Source organism: Pleurodeles waltl, chromosome 6, assembly GCF_031143425.1.
Source record: "Pleurodeles waltl isolate 20211129_DDA chromosome 6, aPleWal1.hap1.20221129, whole genome shotgun sequence".
NCBI classification, from domain to species: domain Eukaryota; kingdom Metazoa; phylum Chordata; class Amphibia; order Caudata; family Salamandridae; genus Pleurodeles; species Pleurodeles waltl.
The window spans coordinates 1,635,067,284-1,635,091,603 of NC_090445.1; positions in this window are offsets into that span (position 1 = coordinate 1,635,067,284).

Here is a 24,320-nt window from a genome sequence, read left to right on the forward strand (position 1 = left end):
GATGCCTAGAAGAAGAGTATTGGCACATGAACAAATCATATTATTTTGGTAATAAGGAGAACATCTGTTCAAATAATATTATAAATGGTTAAATACCTTGTAAGATTATGAATTGTGCATGAAATAGGCCAAAGCAATTTGATTAGTCCAAACATTACTTCCCTATTGCACCCCGGGAAGCTTCCTTTCTGCATCTAGAGCTAGAAACTTTGAAAGGTATCAAAATGTTGAGCCTTGAAATAAATACTTATATTCACCTAGGTAAAGGCCCGCCTCTTCATTTCTCATTTCCTGCTTAGAAGTCTATGGGGGGAATATCAATTAAATGAAATCAGGTATGGCTGTGTCTGTCTGAATCCTTGCAACATTTAAAAACCATTAGGAAACTCCAGCCGTCACTGTTGAATGGTATTTCCAGGTTCCCCTTAACAACATGAGTGCAATTAACAACTTGCATTGTCCTTGTCCCAACTCAGACAAAACGTTTGTTTTAGCAAATCTATGAATGGATCTCCTCAATCATTTTTCTTATGTTGGATGACTTTAAATCCTTACATCATTTGGCATAATATATTCGAGCTTACGCTTAGCAGTGAAAATCATGTGAGTCTGTAATGATATCCTGTTAGGCAACGTAGAGTTTCATGTCCCATCACAGGTACTTTATGTATCCTAAGATCTGTAAACAGTTTCAGATGCCTGCTTTCCTCACACGTTTCGGATGTTCCTTCCAGCAAAGTAGCTTCTTTACTGGATATGACCTTTCTTTGCCCATCTTAATTCTTAACACTTTCTTGTCACTTTGAGACCACTCTGCTGACTTCAGATACCAGGATATGATAGGATCACTGTTCGAAATGGGGTCTTTGATTGGCAGTGAGGTTACCCCTGTCCAAGCAAGGACCCTCACTCTAGTCACGGTTAAGGATAATCACCCTCATTTAACCCCCGATCACCCCCTTGGTAGATTGGCACAAGCAGGCAGGCTTAACTTCAGAGTATAGGTGAAAAGTATTTGTAACAACACACAGTAATTCAGTGAAAACACTACAGACTGACACGACACAGGTTTTGAAAAATAGGTAATATTTATCTAAACAAAACAAGACCAAAACGACAACAAAATCCACCATACACAAGTCAAGTTACGAACTAAAAAGCAAAAAGAGTCTTAAATCCTCGGAAAACAGTGCTAACGCTGTTAGTGTGAAAACGTACCTGGGTTGCGTCAAAATAACACCGCACGGGCAAGTGTGCGTCGGAAAAGGCCAGCGATGCATCGATTTCTCACTTGCAAACGAGAGTGTGCATTGTTCCTCCTCCGGTCGGGTCAGCGTGCATCATTTTTCCTCTCCACAGGAGAGTGATGCATCGATAGGGACAGGCACCCTCGGGTCCGGGCAGGCTTTGCGTTGTTTTTCCATGCCCAGTGAGGTTTGCATCAAAAATCCTGCCGCACGGTATCAGAAAAAACGCGCTATGTGGCTTGCAACGTTATCAGCCTCCATGAGCGGGAGTTGCGCATCGTTCCTCCAGCTACGTGCGTCGATCTTCCAGCCGCGATGCAGGTAGAGCGTAGATTTCAGCCGCAAAGCCGGTGGCGCATCGTTTCTCAGCCGCGTCTCGGAAGGTGCTTCTAAAATTTCCCTGCACGGCGGTCTGTGCATGGATTTTCAGTCTTCGTCTGTCAGCTTCCCCTTTCAAGGTCCCAGGAACTGGATAGGGCACCAATAGGCAGGGCAGGAGTCTCAGCAGAGAGTCCAGGTGCTGGCAGGGGAAGTCTTTGATGGCCTTGAGTCTTCAACAACATGAGGCAAGCTCAGGGCAACCACTTGGAGATTTCATCACAAGCAGGAATGCACAACAAAGTCCAATCTTTGTCCCCTTGCAGAGGCAGAAGCAGCAACTGCAGGATAGCTCCAAAAGCACAGTCACAGGCAGGGCAGCACTTCCCCTCAGCTCGTCATCTTTCCCCAGGCAGAGGTTCCTCTTGATGTCCAGAAGTGATCTAATTTGCAGGGGTTTGGGTGCTCTTTTTATACCCATTTTGGCCTTTGAAGTAGGCTTACTTCATAGGAAAGTCTTTCTTGTTTGTGAGATCATGCTTTGCCCAGGCCAGGCCCCAGTTCACACCATGGGGTTGGAGACTGCACTGTGTGAGGACAGGCACAGCCCCTTCAGGTGTAAGTGACCACTCCTCCCCTCCCTCCTAGCACAGATAGCTCATCAGGATATGCAGGCTACACCCCAGCTCCCTTTGTGTCACTGTCTAGAGAGAGGTGCAAACAGCCCAACTGTCAAACTAACCCAGACAGGAAATCTACAAACAGGCAGAGTCACAGAATGGTTTAAGCAAGAATATGCCTATTTTCTAAAAGTGGCATTTTCAAACACACAATCTCAAAACCAACTTTACTAAAAGATGTATTTTTAAATTGTGAGTTCAGAGACCTCAAACTCCACATGTCTATCTGCTCCCAAAGGAAATCTACGCTTTAATCATATTTAAAGGCAGCCGCCATGTTAATCTATGAGAGAGATAAGCCTTGCAACAGTGAAAATCGAATTTGGCAGTATTCCTCTGTCAGGACATATAAAACACATTAGTATATGCCCTACCTTAACCATACACTGCACCCTGCCCATTGGTGCTACCTATGGCCTACCTTAGGGGTGTCTTACGTGTAGGAAAAGGGAAAGTTTAGGCCTGGCAAGTGGGTTTAACACTGCACACACAGACATTGCAGTGGCAGGTCTGAGACATGATTACAGGGCTACTAATGAGGATGGCACAACCCAACCAGTGCTGCAGGCAAACTAGTAGCATTTGATTTACAGGCACTAGGCACCTCTAGTGCACTTTACTAGGGACGTACTAGTAAATTAAATATGTCAATCATGGAAAATCAATCAACAATACAATTTACAGAGAGAGCATATGCACTTTAGCACTGGTTATTAGTGGTAAAGTGCCCAGAGTCCTAAAGCCAACAACAACAGGTCAGAAAAAAATCGGGGGCAGGAGGCAAAAAGATTGGAGATGACCCTGCAAAAGGAAAAAAAAGTCCAACAATCACATGTTCATTTAAATTCTATGTGTAATCAGGGGTGTGGAATTTAATAAAATATCTACTTGTCAATGGGACAGATTGCTTCTTAAATCTACTTGTCCCTTAAAAAAATCTAGTTGTCCCTTTGGGCCCATGTTGTGCGGTGACAAATTATGGCAGCAATCTCATTACGTAAGAAGTTTGATAATGGCCTCTCTGTTTAGCTCAGGGCTACTACTATAGTAGGGCTTCAATACATACAGTTTCAATCCCTACTATTGCAATTTCTTTATTTTACCACCTTTCCACAGATCTATATACTGAGGGGACTGGAGGAAGCAGTAAGCAATAGTTCCAGGGCTGGGATGGCTTTAAGTCTGCAAACCTACTAACATGCATGTTTTAAGGATTTTTCCAGCTCTTCTCTAATCTTTTCCCGTAATGAGAAAGGTAGGAAATTTACTCCTGACAAGGGCAGAAGTTCTTCCAAGGTTTGGAAAAAAGTGGTTGGAGGGAAGGTGAACTTGTAAATGCTCAATAGATTTTCACATGACCAAATCTGCTCATGCATATTTGCTTGTGCTAAAATACAGTTCACAAATATATTTTCTAGGGATACGATTTCCTGGTCTACTTCTGTAAGTTCTTTTGAATTCATTATAGCCACTAATTAAAAGACATATACCATGGGTGCATTTTTCTGTCTTTCTTCAAGAACTGTGTCCCTAATCAGGTCTGGCATTAACAAAGGCATTTTGTTTTTATTAAACTTCTATTTGTCTCTATATCTTCCGGCTGGCTTTACTGTGAGTGATCGCATTTTGCTCTTCCACAAGGAGAATATTGGAACACAAAGTAGTTTTGTTCAGTGCCAGGAACCACTGTGGTAATCAGTGGTGTAATGAAACTGGAGCACCCCCCGCAAAGAACATGGAGGGCCCCTTCCTTCAGGCTCATTCAGGGCAGGTGCTGTGCTGAGGGGGTCCCCTGTATGGGGGCTGTGGGGCTTTTGTTACACAACTGGTGGCATTGTGTGCTTTTTGAGATCAAAAACCTTTTTTTCTTTCTGCCAGTGTTTGTTACAATGATGAGGGCCTGGCAGCTCCCACAATAATAAAGTGTTACAAAAGCCATGTCAAAACAAGACACACATTGACGAAACCAAAAGAGTCACAAAAAATGACAGATTGGTTGGCTTTGCCAGTGCTTGTTTATTTTCATGGTTCCCATAATCTTGTTGAAAATGGTTACGCTGATTTTTCAATTTTTTAGGAGGAAGTATTAGCATGCATCAACACATTTTACTAAATGACACTTCAAAGAAATAGCACCTAAAATTTCATAGTAGCAAAACATTTTTTTTCCTACTTGCATTTTGTTCTGAACATTTTATTTTGAAAGCAAAGAATCAACACTTTTGCTTACAAGCAGCTGCAGACATTTGCATCTAATCAAAGAGCATTCTGGGAGCATTATACTTAGCCTCATATTGTTAAACGTTTCAAACGTGTGTACACTTATTTTTTACTGGAACCAACTGTCAGTAGTGCACTGTGACCTTAAAACATTTATTTACTACAAGATGATGATCCTCCCTAGGCTCCTCTACTTATTGCAAAATTTTCCGTTCCCCATACCCATAAAATGGTTCAGGGAAATGGACTCACTGGCGTGCCAATTTATATGGAGCGGAGCTCGCTCACGACTGGCGCTCAAAACTTGCCAAAGAGATGTATACAAGGGGGGCTTAGGCATGTCCAATATCCACTTTTACTACCTTGCGATGCAGTTACTTGTGATTAACGACTGGGTGGGGGGTGGATGGTCAGATCCGGCATACCCGTTGGAACTTCAGTCCATGGGCTATCCTCGGATCTTTGGCACCCTCTACGGAGGTCCAATCTCTCAAGACGTCCCGGACGTAACTAAGGTGATTTTACAGGGATGGCGGACTGCTCAGAGGTTGACGGGGTGGCAGGGGCGTCTCACAAACCCCGTTATGGCATGGGAGACACTTGGCACAGGTGGCGGGCTTGGAGGGTTTTCGAAACTGGGACAACATAGGTATCTCTACTCTGGGGGACGTCTGGAGAGGGTCGTATATGCGATCCTTTGAGGATCTCCCAAAAATTTTCTCCCTGAATAAGACACAGTTCCACAGATATCTCCAGCACCGACACGCCCTACTAGCACATGTCCGAATGGGAGAAGCCATACCTGAGCACAGTCCTATGGAGGCTAAGGTGCTGATGGGGGGCCTGGGAAAGGGAGGTGTTTCCCAGATATACTGTGCCCTGGTCGCCGGCACCCCGGGTTCTCTGGAGGGGCTCCGCCGAAGGTGGGAGGGATGGACAGGCCCCATGGAGGAGATGGACTGGGACGAAGCATTGATGGCCCCACACGCCCTAGCGATGGCTACACGCCTTCGATTGATTCAAACATATTATCTTCACACAGCCTATCTCACACCCATCAAACTACACAGTGCGGGCTTACGCCCCACAGCGGAATGCCCTCGCTGCAGAAACCCTACAGCCGACTTTTTCCACATGGTATGGACCTGCCCAGTCATGGTGACATACTGGGAGGCTGTTTTGCAGGAAATCGCCGAGGTCCTACAGGAAGACATAGAGAGGAAACCTCTGCCCCTTCTACTGGGGATCATGGGCGACACTGGGTTGAGGAGACCGGACCGAGCTTTCCTTGGGGTGGCGTGCCTGGTAGCCAAGAGGGATATAGTGGCGGGCTGGAAGGCTATAAGTGCCCCAACACTGACTAAATGGAGAAGAGGGGTAGACTGGTGTGCGCAGAATGAAAAACTTGTATATGAGGCCAGAGGCTGTTCAAACAAATATAATAGGATATGGGGGAAGTGGGAGGCTGCTGCAGGTCCTTAGATTAAACAAAGTATAGCCACCAATCATATTGTACTGTCTGGGAGTATGGGCTCGGCTGTTGTTAGATGCACGTTGGCATCCTGTTACATGTACGTACCATTGTATTTACCCTTTTCTTTTCTTTTTGAAAAATAAAAAAGTCTTTATCAAAAAAAAAAAAAACATTTATTTACAGTGCTCAGCCTAAAAATGAAGGATGTTAATTAATGAACCATAAATGCAAGTTCAAACAGCCTCAACATACGAACATGCATATTACCTCAACTGCAAATACTTCTCTTCTCTCTAAATTGGGTTTGTGCTGCAGGGGGTTGGGCCAACTTGTCCCAAGGACAAAATAAACAAAAGAAGGTGTTGCACTTGATCCCAAACAATATGTGTCAGGTAATAGGAATTCCACATCCCCAGTAATACACTGATAAACCTAGGAAAAATGGATGCTTGCTGTTGTAACACTTATTGCAAATTGTGGAAGATTCTCCAACTTTTAATAAACTGTACTCTATAAAAATATTCTACCTCTACCCTCTTTCAATCATCAAGCATTATATTGAGTGTAACAATAAATTCATGCTCAGATGATGCAAGTGATCTTCACAGTGGACTTCTAAAAACTTAACTGAACAGGCTGCTTGGTAACTAAAGTGCAGTCCAGATGTCAGGATGGCACTCCTAACAGCTGAAGAATGAATCTCAACCCTCATAGAACACGATTATACAGAGGTTCTACCTTTCCTACAATGTTGATTCTATGATTCGTTCATGGTGAATAGACGACCAGGCTAAGGCTGGCTGTTATTTCTCAATGCTACTCTTTGTTCCTGTCCTACCAGTTGTGATGTCAATATTAATTTGAAGATGTAAGGCTATCAAATTATAGGCACAACTACCTTTCTCCTTTGGGGGCACACCACCTGATTACTACAGCTCCATTTTCCATCTAGTTTCAGATCCATCTTCTATTTTGGATCAATCTGCCTTGAAACTGTTCCTCAGGAATGAAACATATGTCTGCTGCTCCTCCATGCTGCACACCTACTTGGTTGGATAATGTTCCAAAACTCAACATCAAGGACCTTTACAACTTACCTACAACAGGAGAAACAGACAACTTAACTGATACATATGCCACCGTGACAGGATATTACTGAACAAGTTCATATTAACTGGACTGACGGACCAATTCTACTTCAACATCATCATATCTTTATTTTGGCTCAATGTCCATAAAAGAGGATATTTAAAATAAACAACAGAGAAATATTTAACCTTTTCACTGCGGGCGTCGGCCAATGGCCGACGCCCACACTCCCTCCCTGGTGCGGGTCACGACCAGTGGCCGACACCAGGGAGGGTATTAATAAATCCTCGGGTGCATCGCACCTGAGGATTTTATTTTATTTTTTTCCTTTCCCCGGGAGACACGGAAGCTTCCGTGTCTCCCACCCGCCCCTTTGTGACGGCGCGCTGACGTTACAAAGTTGTTTTCCCCATCGAAGCAGGAAGCAGCCTTGCGGCGCTTCCTGCTTCGATGGGGAAAACGTCCTTCCCCACGTTCGGGAAGGCCTCGTAAGAAAGGGGAGACTCTCCCCTTTCTTACGAGGCCTTCCTGAAAGTGTTTCCTGGCCCCCGGTCGCAGCTGTGCTGCGATCGGGGGCCAGGAAACACTTTCAGGTTTCCTGGCCCCCCGATCGCAGCTGTGCTGCGATCGGGGGCCAGGAAAACGTTCAAAAGGCCACGTAAGAAAGGGGAGACTCTCCCCTTTCTTACGAGGCCTTCTGAAAGTGTTTCCGGGCCCCAGATCGCAGCACAGCTGCGATCGGGGGCCAGGAAACACCACTAGACGCCAGGGATTTCACTTGGGGGGGGGACGGCCGCCCCCCCCCGGGGGCCTATATATATTTTTAAAGTAGGTGCCCACTGGGGGGGGGGGCGCGATCGCGCCCCCCACCCAGGGGAAATGTTATTTTTTTTCAAAAAAATAATAAAAATAAAAATAAAAAGACAGGGGGTCGCCCGTGGGCAGGGCGAACCCCTGTGGGTGCAATATTTTTTTTAGATGTTGTAGGGTTTCCCTGGGGGCCATTTTGGCCCCCAAGGAAACCATACAACAACAACAAAAAAAATAGATCTATATATAGATCTATATATATAGATATATCTATGTAGATATATCTATGTACATGGATATATCTATAGATATATCTATGTAGATATATATATATATATATATATATATATATCAATCAATCAAAGAGATTTATAAAGCGCGCTACTCACCCGTGAGGGTCTCAAGGCGCTGGGGGGGATGGGGGGAGGGAAAGGGGCTGGGAGGTTCACTGTTCGAAAAGCCAGGTTTTGAGGCCCTTCCTGAAAAGAAGTAGGTTTTGGGTCTTGCGAAGGTGGGTTGGGAGGGCGTTCCAGGTTTTGGGTGCAAGGTAGGAGCAGGATCTGCCCCCGGTGGTGGTGTGTTTGATGCGGGGGACAGAGGCGAGAGAGAGGTCAGCTGAGCGGAGGTTTCGTGTGGGGGTGTGGAAGGTGACTCTCGTTGAGGTATGCAGGGCCTGTGTTGTGGAGTAATTTGTGTGCGAGGATGAGGATCTTGAAGGTGATCCTTTTGTCAATGGGAAGCCAGTGGAGGGATTTGAGGTGTGGAGAGATGTGTTCGTGTCCGGGGAGGTCGAGGATGAGTCGTGCTGCTGAGTTCTGGATGCGTGTAGTTTGCGCTTGAGTTTTAGAGTGGTGCCGGCGTAGAGGGCGTTTCCATAATCAAGTCTGCTGCTGATGAGTGCGTGAGTGACAGTTTTTCTGGTCTCTGTGGGGATCCATTTGAATGTTTTTTTCAGTATACAGAGTGTGTTGAAGCATGAGGAGGTGAGAGCGTTGATTTGTTGGGTCATCGAGAGGGAGAAGTCTAGGATGATGCCGAGGTTGCGTGCGTGGTTGGCGGGGGTGGGTGCAGGGCCTAGCGTGGTGGGCCACCATGAGGGGTCCCAGGTGTTTTTGTGTGGGCCAAAGAGGATTATTTTGGTTTTGCTTGAGTTGAGTTTCAGGTGGTTGGCTGTCATATATATATCACTTTTGTCAATATGTGTGTGGTTTCCCTGGAGGGAAAAGGGTCAGACTTGTCTAGTGGCAGTTTTAGTGCCATAAAGAAGCGCAGAAGGTTTATATGCCTATTGCAAAGAGCAAATCTGTATTTTATGTAAATAGCTGAGTACATTAGTAAAGTCAGCCATTACCTGCGCTATAATACCAATGAAATGTATGTGCGGGGTGGAGGGCGGCTATGGAGAGATGAAGGGCACTTTTGCTGGGTGGTAATGAGGGAATCCTAGGAGGAGGGAGTGGGAGCACCAATAATGATTGTTGGACTGGGCGCAGGAGGTGCTAAAGACTGTGACGAATGGTATGTGACAAGGTGTTTTTTGAGTGTCTTGAAAGAACGTGCTGATTGAGGGAAGAAGCGCAGGTAAGGTGGCCTCTACTGTTGCACGTATCTCACACACACCATCGATTTTGTGACTGTCTACGTAGGTTAGTGTTTTAGAGCAACAGTTTAGCCAATAGCAGAGATGGCATCTTGATGGATGACTGCTGCCTGCACTCGGGTTATAGAGGACCGCTCTGACATAGGATCAGAGACTGAGACATCAGATACTGAGACAGTATCTGAGGGATAGGACAATGGCGCAGACTCTGGGAGTGATTTTTCAGTCGGAGGAGTCCCATTCGATAACTCCTCTTCCAGTACATTATGAGGGAGGTGATGAGGACAGTCCTGCTGTCCCTTCGCAAGCTGTTTGTGCAACTGGGTAATAGTGGGTTAGCCCAACCCAGAGAGCAGGTGAATGCGGCGGCAAGCAGAGAGAGAGAGAGAGTGCTCTCTTGGGAGCTCCCCAATTTAGTTCAGCCCCAAATTCCACCACCCTAATCGTATTGTGGAGACATCAAAATTATCTATGGCAAAACAAACTGGTTTTGTAAGGCAGGCACCTGTGTTTTTGGTCCTGGATTCGGCGGCCATATAGAGAAACACACTAAACCTAAACATTTCTGGAAACTAGACATTCGGGGGAGTCCACAGAGGTGTGACTTGTGTGGATTCCCCAAAGTTTTCTTACCCAGAATACCCTGCAAAGCTGAAATGTTGAATAAAAACTCTATTTTTCTCGCATTTCTGTCACACAAACTACAGGAATATGCTGGGATCCACAAAATTCCTACCACCCAGTGATTCCTCACCTGTCCTGATAAAAACACTACCCCACTTGAGTGCCTACACCTAGTGTCTGCGTCAGGAATGGATCACCCCAGGGTCAACAGCTGCCTCACGTAAGGACCAACATTGACCGTTGTGTGATCTATTCCTGTCACGGGCACCAGGCCTACCCACACAAGTGAGGTATCATTTTTGTCGGGAGACTTGGGGGAACGCTCGGTGGAAGGAAATTTGTGGCTCCTCTCAGATTCCAGAACTTGCTGTCACCGAAATGTGAGGAAAACGTGTTATTTTAGACACATTTTGAGGTTTGCAAAGGATTCTGGGTAACAGAACCTGGTCAGAGCCCCACAAGTCACCTCATCTTGGATTCCACTGGGTTTCTAGTTTTCAAAAATGCGCTGGTTTGCTAGGTTTCCCCAGGTGCCGGCTGAGCTAGAGGCCAAAATCCACTGGTAGGCACTGTTCTATGAAAAATATTTGATGTGTGCACGTTGTGTTTTGGGGCATTTCCTGTCGCGGGCGCTAGGCCTACCCACACAAGTGAGGTATCATTTTTATCGGGAGACTTGGGGGAACTCTGGGTGGAAGGAAATTTGTGGCTCCTCTCAGATTCCAGAACTTTCTGTCACCATAATGTGGAGAAAACGTGTTTCTTTAGCCAAATTTTGAGGTTTGCAAAGGATTCTGGGTAACAGAACCTGGTCAGAGCCCCACAAGTCACCCCATCTTGGATTCCCCTAGGTATCTAGTTTTCGAAAATGCACAGGTTTGGTAGGTTTCCCTATGTGCCGGCTGAGCTAGAGGCCAAAATCTACAGGTAGGCACTTTGCAAAAAACAGCTCTGTATTCTGTCAAAAAATGTGATGTGTCCACGTTGTGTTTTGGGGCATTTCCTGTCGCGGGCGCTAGGCCTACCCACACAAGTGAGGTATCATTTTTATCAGGAGACTTGGGGGAACGCTGGGCGGAAGGAAATGTGTGGCTCCACTCAGATTCCAGAACTTTCTGTCACCGAAATGTGAGGAAAACTTGTTTTTTTAGCCACTTTTTGAGGTTTGCAAAGGATTCTGGCTAACAGAACCTGGTCAGAGCCCGACAAGTCACCCCATCTTGGATTCCCCTAGGTCTCTAGTTTTCGAAAATGCACAGGTTTGGTAGGTTTCCCTATGTGCCGGCTGAGCTACAGGCCAAAATCTACAGGTAGGCACTTTGCAAAAAACAGATCTGTATTCTGTCAAAAAATGTGATGTGTCCACGTTGTGTTTTGGGGCATTTCCTGTCGCAGGCGCTAGGCCTACCCACACAAGTGAGGTATCATTTTTATCGGGAGACTTGGAGGAACGCTGGGTGGAAGGAAATTTGTGGCTCCTCTCAGATTCCAGAACTTTCTGTCACCGAAATGTGAGGAAAACTTGTTTTTTTAGCCACTTTTTGAGGTTTGCAAAGGATTCTGGGTAACAGAACCTGGTCAGAGCCCCACAAGTCACCCCATCTTGGATTCCCCTAGGTCTCTAGTTTTCGAAAAGGCACAGGTTTGGTAGGTTTCCCTATGTGCCGGCTGAGCTAGAGGCCAAAATCCACAGGTAGGCACTTTGCACAAAACAGCTCTGTATTCTGTCAAAAAATGTGATGTGTCCACGTTGTGTTTCGGGGCATTTCCTGTCGCGGGCGCTAGGCCTACCCACACAAGTGAGGTATCATTTTTATTGGGAGACTTGGGGGAACGCTGGGTGGAAGGAAATTTGTGGCTCCTCTCAGATTCCAGAACTTTCTGTCACCGAAATAGGAGGAAAATGTGTTTTTTTAGCCACGATTTGAAATTTGCAAAGGATTCTGGGTAACAGAACCTGGTCAGAGCCCCACAAGTCACCCCATCTTGGATTCCCCTAGGTCTCTAGTTTTCAAAAATGCATAGGGTTGGTAGGTTTCCCTAGGTGCCGGCTGAGCTAGAGGCCAAAATCCACAGCTAGGCACTTTGCAAAAAACAGCTCTGTTTTCTGTCAAAAAAATGTGATGTGTCCACGTTGTGTTTTGGGGCATTTCCTGTTGCGGGCGCTAGGCCTACCCACACAAGTGAGGTATCATTTTTATCAGGAGACTTGGGGGAACATAGAACAGCAAAACAAGTGTTATTGCCCCTTATCATTCTCTACATTTTTTCCTTCCAAATATAAGAGAGAGTGTAAAAAAGACGTCTATTTGAGAAATACCCTGCAATTCACATGCTAGTATGGGCACCCCGGAATTCAGAGATGTGCAAATAACCACTGCTCCTCAAAACCTTATCTTGAGCCCATTTTGGAAATGCAAAGGTTTTCTTGATACCTATTTTAAACTCTTCATATTTCAGCAAATGAATTGCTGTATACCCAGTATACAATGAAAACCAACTGCAGGGTGCAGCTCATTTATTGGCTCTGGGTACCTAGGGTTCTTGATGAACCTACAAGCCCTTTATATCCCCGCAACCAGAAGAGTCCAGCAGACAAAACGGTATATTGCTTTTGGAAATCTGACATCGCAGGAAAAAGTTACAGAGTAAAATATAAAGAAAAATGGCTGTTGTTTTCAGCTCAATTTCAATATTTTTTTATTTCAGCTGTTATTTTCTGTAGGAAAACCTTGTAGGATCTACACAAATGACCCCTTGCTGAATTCAGAATTTTGTCTAGTTTTCAGAAATGTTTAGCATTCCGGGATCCAGCATTGGTTTCACACCCATTCCTGTCACTAACTGGAAGGAGGCTGAAATCACCAAAAATAGTAAAAATGGGGTATGTCCCAGTAAAATGCCAAATTTGTGTTGAAAAATGTGGTTTTCTGATTCAAGTCTGCCCGTTCCTGAAAGGTGGGAAGATAGTGATTTCAGCACCAGAAACCCTTTGTTGATGGCATTTTCAGGGAAAAACCACAAGCCTTCTTCGGCAGCCCTTTTTCCCATTTTTTTGGAAAAAAAGAAATGTTCACTGTATTTTGGCTATTTTCTTGGTCTCCTCCAGGGGAAACCACAAACTCTGGGTACCATTAGAGTCCCTAGGATGTTGGAAAAAAAGGACGCAAATTTGGCGTGGATAGCTTAAGTGGACAGAAAGTTATGAAGGCCTAAGCGTGAACTACCCCAAATAGTCAAAAAAGGGCTCAGCACTGGGGGGGGGGGAAGGCCCAGCAGCTAAGGGGTTAAAACACTAAATAGAGCTGTACATTAAAAAGTTTAATAAATAATAATTTATAAAACAGAATTAGGAGTTTGTTAGTCACAGTTGCTCAGCTCGACAGCGATTAGTGTCTAAGCCTCCCTCCGCATATACAGCAGAAACCGGGAAACAGCAAAAGCAATAGGCTGCCTGGTATCACTTCGTATTACTCTAAAAGCACTCCTCAAATAAAAAAAAAACAGATATTGGCAAACTGTTAAAATCTACCTTCGCCTAAAACCTTGGTTGATAGGGCAGAAAAACAAAACATGCTCTGGAAATTGTACCAGCTGTGAGCAGAAAGGGCAAAACCCAGCTTGGGCACAAGGATGACGTTTCCATTTAACTGTAAATGAACCAAGGGGCAGGTTTCCCATATGGAATTTAAAATATAAAGTCTTCATATGGGAGGATTCATTCTTGACCAAGAACTCCTCCAAATGGTAATCCACTTTAAAACTCATAAAAGATGTAGTAAGGGAACCAACCCTAGGGAAGTATAGATGTAGATTGCAGGGGTGGCTCCTGTTGGGGCAAAGTGGTGGGGCATGGTGGAGGCACAAAAAAAGACAACTTACCTAACCCGCCTCATCGCTGCCCCTGCGCCACTCTTCTGCCTGAACTCACTGCAGGCACAGGCTCTCAGCCTGCCCGGCAGCCAATCCTAATGCTGCTCTCATGCTGCTGGCAGCATGAGAGCAGCATTAGGATTGCCCTGAGTGCTCTGGCTTTGCTCTCAGGCAGACTGGGAACCTGTGCCAGCTCTCTCCAACCCAGCAACACAGTTAGGAACAACTCAGAGCGCATGTGTGTTTGGTCGTCCGCCGTCCTGAGACTGCCGGCCAAACACACATGCGCACTGAGGGGAGTGCACACCACTCCCCTCTGTCCCTGTCATCCTCCATGGCCCCGCGCCTTGAGAAATAAAAACAAACGATAATAAATGCTTCAATTTGCAGCTGCTGGCGAGGAAGGGGGGGTGACGCTCCTCCGCCATGGCGGAGGAGCATTCGCAGGTAGCTTTTCAATATAACGCCAGTAAGCAACTTTATTTTTCGGCTTGAAAGGGAGACGGAAATCTTTGGTTGCACGTGAGAATTGTTAACCCCTTTGGTGCGGGTGTCGGCCACTGGCCGATGCCCACACTACCTCCCTGGTGCGGGTCACCAGGGGGGGGTTAGAAAATCCTCAGGTGCGTCGCACCCGAGGATTTTTTTTTTTTTAACTCCCCGGGAGACACTGAAGCTTTTCCATGTCTCCCCCTGCCCCCCACCTGCCCCTTTGTGACGTCACATTGTTGTTTTCCCCATTGGAGCAGGAAGCGGCCAGAAGGCCGCTTCCTGCTCCGATGGGGAAAACGGCCCCAAACGGCCTTCCCCACGTTCAGGAAGGCCTCGTATGAAAGGGGAGACTCTCCCCTTTCATACAAGACCTTCCTGAACACGTTTCCTGGCCCTCGATTGCGATCGAGGCCCAGGAAATGCCACTAGACACCAGGGATTTCACTTGGGGGGGGGTCGGCCCCCTTGGTAAGCAGGCTGCCCCCCCCCTCGGGCATATTTTTTTTATATTGAAGTAGGTGTCCCCTGGGGGGGCACGATCGTGCTCGATCGCGCTCCCCCAGGGGTTCATTTAAAAAAATAAAATTAAAAAAATAATGAATTTGACAGGGGGTCGCCCGTGAGCAGGGCGACCCCCTGTGGGGGGCAATATTTTTTTTTAATTAGTTGTAGGGTTTCCCTGGGGGCCATTTTGGCCCCCAAGGAAACCATACAACTACTAAAAAAATATAGATCTATATCTATATAGATAGATAGATAGATAGATAGATAGATAGATAGATAGATATATCTATCTACATGGATATATCTATAGATAGATCTATATATGTATATATCTATGTATATATAGATCTAGCTATAGATATATCCATGTAGATAGACATATCTATCTACATAGATAGATCTATCTCTATAGAGATAGACATATATATATATATATATATATATATATATATATATAAATATGTATATATAGATCACTTTTGTCAATGCATGTGTGGTTTCCCTGGGGGGTGCGATCGGCCCCCAGGAAAACCAGACCCACATATAAAAGTGATTGATTATATATATATATATATATATATATATATATATATATATATATATATATATATATAAATATATCATATATTTATGTAAATATATATATTTGCCACCAGTTGTCTTACAGTTGCAGCTTGCGTCTTCAAAGCAATGCACATACTTCAACTGACACATTTCAACTGTAGCTTTTAGGCAGCGATAAAAAAAAGTCAAATAAGTCTTGTGATTATGTTTCTGCTACAAAAGGATCAGACTTTTGTTTAGTGGCAGTTATATTGCCATAAAGAGGCACCAAAGGTTTATATGCCTACTGCAAAGAGCAAATCTGTATTTTATAAATAGCTGAGTACATTAGTAAAGTCAGCCATTTCCTGCGCTATAATACAAATGAAATGTATGTGCGGAATGGTGGGAGGCTATGGAGAGATGAAAGGCACTTTTGCTGGATGATAATGAGGGAATCCGAGGAGGAGGAGGACATGGGAGTGGGAGCACCAGTAATGATTGTTGGACTGAGCGCAGGAGGTGCTAAAGACTTTGACGAATGGTATGTGACAAGGTGTTTTTTGAGTGTCTTGAAAGAACATGCTGATTGAGGGATGAAGCGCAGGTAAGGTGGCCTCTACTGTTGCACATATTACACACACACCAGCAATTTTGTGACTGTCTACGTAGGCTAGTGTTTTAGAGCAAAGGTTTAGCTAATAGCAGAGGTGGCATCTTGATGGAAGACTGCTGCTGACGCCGTCACTCGGGTTATAGAGGACAGCTCTGACATAGGATCAGAGACTGAGACAGCAGATACTGAGACAGCATTTGAGGGATAGGACAATGGTGCAGACTCTGGGAGTGATTTTTCAATCGGAGAAGTCCAATTGGATAACTCCTCTTCCAGTAAATTATGAGAGAGGTGATGAGGACAGTCCTGCTGTCCCTTCGCAAGCACAGTCTGTGCAACGGGGCAATAGTGGGTTAGCCCAACCCAGAGAGCAGGTAAATGCGGCGGCAAGCACAGAGAGAGATTGCTCTCTTGGGAGCTCCCCAATTTAGTTCAGCCCCAAATTCCATCACCCAAATCGTATAATGGAGACATCAGAATTATCTATCACAAAACAAACTGGTTTTGTAAGGCAGGCACCTGTGTTTTTGGTCCTGGGTTCGGTGGCCATATAGGGAAACATACTAAACCCAAACATTTCTGGAAACTAGACATCCGGGGGAATCCACAGAGGTGTGACTTGTGCAGATTCCCCAAAGTTGTATTACCCAGAATACCCTGCAAAGCTGAAATGATGAATAAAAACTAAATTTTTCTTGCATTTCGGTCACACAAACTACAGGAATATGCTGGGATCCACAAAATTCCTACCACCCAGTGATTCCTTAACTGTCCTGATAAAAACACTACCCCACTTAAGTGCCTATACCTAGTGCCTGCGTCAGGAATGGATCACAGGGTCAACAGTTGCCTCATGTGAGGACCAACATTGACCGTTGTGTGATCTATTCCTATCGCGGGCACTAGGCCTACCCACACAAGTGAGGTACCATTTTTATCGGGAGACTTGGGGGAACATTGGGTGGAAGTAAATTTGTGGCTCCTCTCAGATTCCAGAACTTTCTGTCCCCGTAATGTGAGGAAAAAGTGTTTTTTTGGCCACATTTTGAGGTTTGCAAAGGATTTTGGGTAACAGAACCTGGTGGCAGCCCCACAAGTCAGCCCATCCTGGATTCCCCTGGGTGTCTAGGTTTAAAAAATGCACAGGTTTGGTAGGTTTCCCTAGGTGGCGGCTGAGCAAGAAGCCAAAATCCACAGCTAGGCACTTTGTAAAAAACACAGCTCTGATTTCTTTGGGAAAATGTGATGTATCCACGTTGAGTTTTGGGGCATTTCCTATCGCGAGCACTAGGCCTACCCACGCAAGTTAGGTACCATTTTTATCAGGAGACTTGGGGGAACACAGAATACCAAAACAAGGGTTATTGCCCCTTGTCTTTCTCTAAATTTTTTCCTTCCAAATGTAAAACAGTGTGTAAAAAAAGACGTCTATTTGAGAAATGCCCTGTAATTCACATGCTAGTATGGGCACCCCGGAGTTCAGAGATGTGCAAATAACTACTGCTTCGCAACACCTTATCTAGTGCCCATTTTAGAAATACAAAGGTTTTCTTGATACCTATTTTTCATTTTTTATATTCCAGCAAATGAATTGCTGTATACCCGGTATAGAATGAAAATCTAGTGCAAGGTGCAGCTCCTTTATTGGCTGTGGGTAACTAGGGTTCTTGATGAACCTACAAGCCCTATGTATCCCCGCAACCAGAAGAGTCCAGCAGCTGAAACGGTATATTGCTTTCAAAATTCTGACATCGCAAGAAAAAGTTACAGAGTAAAACATGAAGAAAAATGGCTGTTGTTTTCATCTCAATTTCAAGATTTTTTTATTTCAGCTGTTATTTTCTGTAGGAAAACCTTGTAGGATCTACACAAATGACCCCTTGCTGAATTCAGAATTTTGTTTATTTTTCAAAAATATTTAGCTTTCCAGGATCCAGCATTGGTTTCACACCCATTTCTGTCACTAACTAGAAGGAGGCTGAAAGCACAAAAAATAGTAAAAAATGGGATATGTCTCAGTAAAATGCTAAACTTGTGTGATTCAAGTCTGCCTGTTCCTGAAAGCTGGGAAGCTGGTGATTGTAGCACCGCAAACCCTTTGTTGATGCCATTTTCAGGGGAAAAACCACAAGCCTTCTTCTGCAGGCCTTTTTTCCAATTTTCTTTTTAAAAAAACAAATGTTTGTATTTTTTCTTGGTCTCCTCCAGGGAAAACCACAAACTCTGGTTACCTTTAGAATCCCTAGGATGTTGGAAAAGAAGGACGCAAATTTGGCATGTATAGCTTTTGTGGACAAAAAGTTATGAAGACCTAAGTGCGAACTACCCCAAATAGCCAGAAAAAAGGGCTCAGCACTGGGGGGGTGTGGGGGGGATGCCCAGCAGCTAAGAGGTTAATTTCTCATTGTGACTGATGTTTAATTTCCTGTTTGGCGTACATAAAAAGGACACTCCTCTAAATGAAACTCGTTGAGGATCACATAAACACTTGTCCTATTATTTCGGAAGCTCACCTGAAGGTCAAACATGGTCATATCGGAGATACCATTAACACACCTTTTTTGTCCTTGACCCCTAATCCCATCCAACTATTCTTTAGTCAACTAGTCAGTGCCTGGAAGCAAACTCAATTGGCACCGTAAATGGTGACATAAATAAATCAATCATAACAAACAGGCCTCGCCTCCCCCACTGCAATCGCAAAGCATGAAATTGCCTTCCAAACACACTGCGCGCACAAAATAAATAGATGCGAATAACAGATTTACTGAAAACATAATTAAAAACTTCATTTAGTGGCAATATTTTTGTGCACGCCTTCCCATGCCCCTCAGCAGATCCTAAAAATATTATTGCAGACGGTCGTTCCCCCATTTGGCATTTAATTTATTTTATGCCGCTCTATTTCCTGGAACAATTTCAGTTATTTAAATCGCAGCAAACAGCACTTTACATTTATGTGACTGCGGAATGGGCCTCCTGTCATTTTTTGGCACAGTACCAGGTCGGGATCGCGACGCACGTCCCCCTGACAGCTACATTTCTATTAAATGGGAATGGGAAGGCGAGGTATACAGTATGCAGAATAAAGCACAACAAAAGATGGGTCCCAGATTACTCCCTCTCCGGTCCCCAAGGCATTTGTCGAGTGAAATGTTGTTGTCGCTTTTGATTTTCTTCTTTAAAATGCCTGCCCCGTTTATAAATAGATGCTCGGCTCAGGCAAGGACGGATCCGGAATGAGGGTGGGCAAAGTGCCCATCACCACAGAATCTTGGTTGATGTAGCCAGGGGGCTGTTGGAGTTAGGAGGTCAGTAGAATGAGCAGAGGCTAGACAAGTGTGCCATGGTCCCTGCTGCCAACATGGAAAATGCCCCCTTTAGCTCTTATGAAGGGTTGTCAAGACATCTTTAATCAGGGTTAAAGAACACCTCAGTGCCCTGGAACCTGGTGTCACTGCACCTGCTGCACCACTTACAAGTACGCCATTGTGAATGAAATAGCTGGAGAAACAAAATACAACTTTTTTAGGTCAGGGAAAATTCACACAAAGAAGTTCTTTCAAAACCCACAACACATGAGAATGACGTCATACATGTAAATTGGTGTCTTATATTCCATATAATTTGCATGATTCCTATAAATTGCCTATTTCAAGCAATCGGAAACCTTGGAAATTAGATCCTCGGTGGGATTTCCTTTTTCTCAGTACATTCATAAGGCACCACAAGGTCTTAGAGTAATCAAAAACACGCGATTCATTTTACAGTAGACTCCAGTACGGACCTCAGAGGTCAAGAATGCACTCAGATTCTGAAAGTGCTCTGGGATTACACAGTTGGTGATAAGGCGCTATATTAAATCACTGGACAGAACATAACATCCTGGCCCTTACTGTGTTCACTAAGAATTCCTCTGAAAGGCAAACAAAAGAAAAATACCGAGTGCAATACAGGACTAAATGTTACCCGAAGCCTGCAGAAAGCAGATGAAAACACTATGACAGTAGAAGACAATGCTTCGGGTAAACACCAGTTATTGGCTGTCCTAAATACACTTCTTTTTGTAATTCTACTACCAACAAAGTAATGTATAGTGTAGTAAAACGTATTGTTTCCAATACACCTTTTCGTTTTTGACCAATATATGTCTTTATCCTGCCAGGCCACCCAAATGACTCCATTATGCCACATTGCACATCATTCGCTGCAAACCTTTACCACAAGCGTTTGGGAACAATGCAAACCACCAAAACCCGAGCAGCTGTTGCTCCCAAGACTTGTGTCTTTTGCACTATTTTTCATCGCAAAATGCGTCCTCGCATTAAGATGGGTTTTTCACCAAAATAGCTGTAAATTATGGATTTCAATTTTACATAATTATGCATAATTTTATGTAATTTCCCCGCAATTATGCATAACAACTGTAAAGCAGAGTTTGCACATTTTGCACACCCCTGATTATCATATCGCTCTACCTCAGTTGCATAATGGACCATCGAAGTTGCCTGCAGGCAATGTATACTGTATGGCACGCCTAGCACCCTGATTCCTTCTTCCATCTCTTCTGTGTCCAAATTCCATCTTTTTGGGTCCTTATTCCCTCTTATGCCTCTTCGCAGTATGTTGACTTTTTGTATCATACGTATCATTATGTATTCCCTGTTTTATTCTAATGCACAACACTAAATGCAGCTGCAAGGAGTTTCTTAGCACTTGCGAGAGTGACATTATACAAAGATGAACATAGATGAGCAAGTAAGATAACTGCATTTATTCAGCACTAGTTAGTTTATTCATCGACAGCCATGGTTTTGTACCTATTCTGAAAAATCAGGCATTGTTATTTTTCAACTCTAGGTCAGGGGCATATTAAAAAGATGATGTGCCACTTTTCCTATGCCCCATTGCACCCCTCTAATGACACCATGTGTGCGCCGTATTTGCAATACAACGCACCATGGCGCACGTCAGACCAATAGCGCCAAAAATTACACCATTGTGGTGCTTTGGTGGATTATCGCCAAAAATTATGGCCCTAATCTACCAAAATCAATGGAGGCCCACTGAATACAACGGGAGCGTCACTTTAACGCCTGCCTTATGGAGGTGTTAAAAATGATGCTAAAAATGGTGCCCCATTTTTCTGGGTGTCCTAACAGGAGAACACCCCCCCCCCCCCCTTGCATACATTATGCCTGGCGCAGGCATAATGTGTCTGGCGCAGGCATAATGTGACACAAGGAGTTATAAAGTGGAACAATGCTTGCATTGCACCACTTTGTAAATAAGGCGCAACGAAAATGCCTCCTTAATGCCACATTAGCACAAAACAAATGACGCTAATGTGGCACAAGGAGGTGCAAGGGTCTTGTAGATAAGTCCCCAAGTTTTTCAACATTAGAAGGATCAGAGGTCAAGACAGTCCTCTCGCGATTCAAACATGGGGGCTGTGGGTTGCAAACACATTCAGGGTAGATGTGGTTATTGGTCAAGTTGTTAGCTTTGGACTATGAGAGTTATGTTCTTATCCCAGTTTCTGCAAGCGCCACTCCAAATGTGTGATCCTGGGGAGATTACGTCATTCTTGTATGCACATCTTCCTTTGTGTGCTGACCCTGGGACTATTTTAATATTTTCTTAACAGTGGCATTAAAAATAGGGGTGTTCGAAATGTGCGTAAACTGATTTCTTGAATTTATGCAAAAAAAATGGAAAATTACATGCACTTGTGCATAATTAAAAGAAACCCAAACCCATCATTTAGCGATATATTGTACCTTCAAACACATCCTTACACCAATTTGTAACGAAGTGATGCATTATGCACTAAAAATTCATTAAAAAAATGCAGTTACTGAAAACATCAGCTGCTTGCCTTCTGGTTATTTGCAGTATTCAGGCGCTCTCACCCTATAGTTTTGCCACAAACAGAGGTCTAATCAATGTGAGATAATGGGATAATTTTGGACATTTCTTGTAACATGCTTAAGGTGAAATTCTTTAACTAATGTGAAATACGCTTGCTCAATTTAAATTTCGTCCGGCCTGATTAAAAGCTAGTGAAACGAAAACATGTCTAATTTTCAAACTATTCCCAGTAGACAACGCTAAAAGCCCACACCTACCAATTAAGAGCAGCCATTGGGAATCCATTTTACCCACACATCTAAAGATCGAAATCAGGAATGATGAATACTTGTAAATTTGTTTCTGTTTCTCCCACGGTCACAAGGTCGCTGTGACCGCCACCAACATAATGCATGACACAAAAAAACTTGCCATATAGGGCGCACTACAAACCCATACTCACCTTCCACGCACAATGAACAGAGTGGCGCTTTGTGGCCTCGCATAAAGGGATTAAGCACTATACAGTGCAATATTGCAGATGATACAACGATTTCCTTCAGCTCAAAAGTAGCAGAAGGTGACAGTATATTTTCAATATGTCTTATGACAGGCTCAGGCGCTCATTCATACATACTTGCAGCGAGCGCTCAACCTTCCGAATCATTTATTATACAGACAAAGTTGCTTATATGGGATTCATGGTAAGGAAATGGGGATACAGCCTCACTGGAAACCACTGACTCAGGCTACCACCCCCAACCTATCACCCAGTGAAAAAATAAACTCTCTCATCGTGATCCTTCCAGCTCGGCTTCCAGGAAGTTGGAATAATCCGTGCAGCACCGTCTCGAAGTGGTTTTTAATATGAGTTTTCTAACTTCCATGATATGAGCCCTTTATCAGTTTTTAAAGACTCTGAAATGAAATGTAATTGAAAATTACACAAAAGGGGTCAGGCCCAATAATATGCATTTTCTCCACTGCCTTTGAAACAGGGCCTGCTCGGCAGCTAATTGCCAAAGTTGTGTATCTCTGATCTCCTGCAATCTGCACATAATGCTGGAAGGCACGAGCGAGGCGGGCACGCGCTGCGCGCGGCGAAGAGCCGAGGTAAAACAAAATTAGCAGCACTTACAGATGTGCGCTTTGCAAATGTTGAGATTCCCAGTGACATTTAGAACTGAATTCGATGCCGCGTAGAGTTTTAGCTTAAAACGTTTTTAATTGGACACATAATTGAGAATTATAATAGACTGAAATTCAAATGCAGTAGACACGAGGCGTTTTCTCAAAGCTCACAGCGTCGTGTCCTGAACCCAGTCACTCGCGCCCTCCCCCGAATTCACTGCCCACCTCTACCTTCTGAAACAAAATCCCTCACCCAACCACTGGCTGCTTCAACCAGGAGGTATCAACCCGGACGGTTCCTGTACACTTGCTGTACAGCATGGGTTCGGAAAGCAGTCAAAAGACTCGACCTTTCATCCTTCCGAGGTCAATAAACTCGGGGCCTGATTTATACTTTTTAGGGCCAAATGTGCGTCATTTTTTTAAACAAAAGCGGCGCAAACTTACAAAATATAATTGAATTTTATAAGTATGTGCCGCTTTTGCGTCACAAAATAACGCAAATGCGGCGCTAAAAAAGTATAAGTGGGCCAGGCCCTCCGTTCAATTGTTTCGCGCCTATTGTAAGGCTGCTTAGTTTGTTAATGCACCTGCTACGGAAATCTGTGCAAAAACATGCTGGTCACCAATTTGAACTCTGGCAGAAATGTGATTGCCTTTCATCCCAGTAAGGATGATCTCTGCAAATAGCTAGCTCTCCTGTAACTCAACATGGCAGGCTAGTCAAAGCCCCACGATGATGTATAATTGGAACATCTTTAACAGACAATCCCCTTTTGGTGAGTGTACTAAATAAGGTGCTGGAAGAAAGTGTTGTAGCCTTCATTTTCAAAGCCGTCGCCCATTTCCACCTCATATCCTTGTCAGTTCTCCAGACCGCTGCATGATTTCACCTGTAATTAGAAACAGTCACGGAAAGGAACATTAATTTCAGCACCAAGGACAGTGATGACTGCAGCTCATCAAATCAGGATAATTTGTAAATGACAGGGTTGATGTTTTAGCTCCGAGACAGTGCTCGCAATCAGAAACCCCCCTCCACCCCCCTCCACACACACACCCCTTTCTCACGTCACATAAGTACCTTCTCCGATGGTCCTGGGTTATGACCGGTCAAGCTCAGTGGGCCAGAAACTATAGTTCTCGTAGAAATAGGCAAGGAAGCCATGAGTGTCTACAGGTGTACTGCAAGGACAATGCAGGCGCGTATTGTGCAGCGTCACCACAAATGACCACTAGAGGGTAGCAG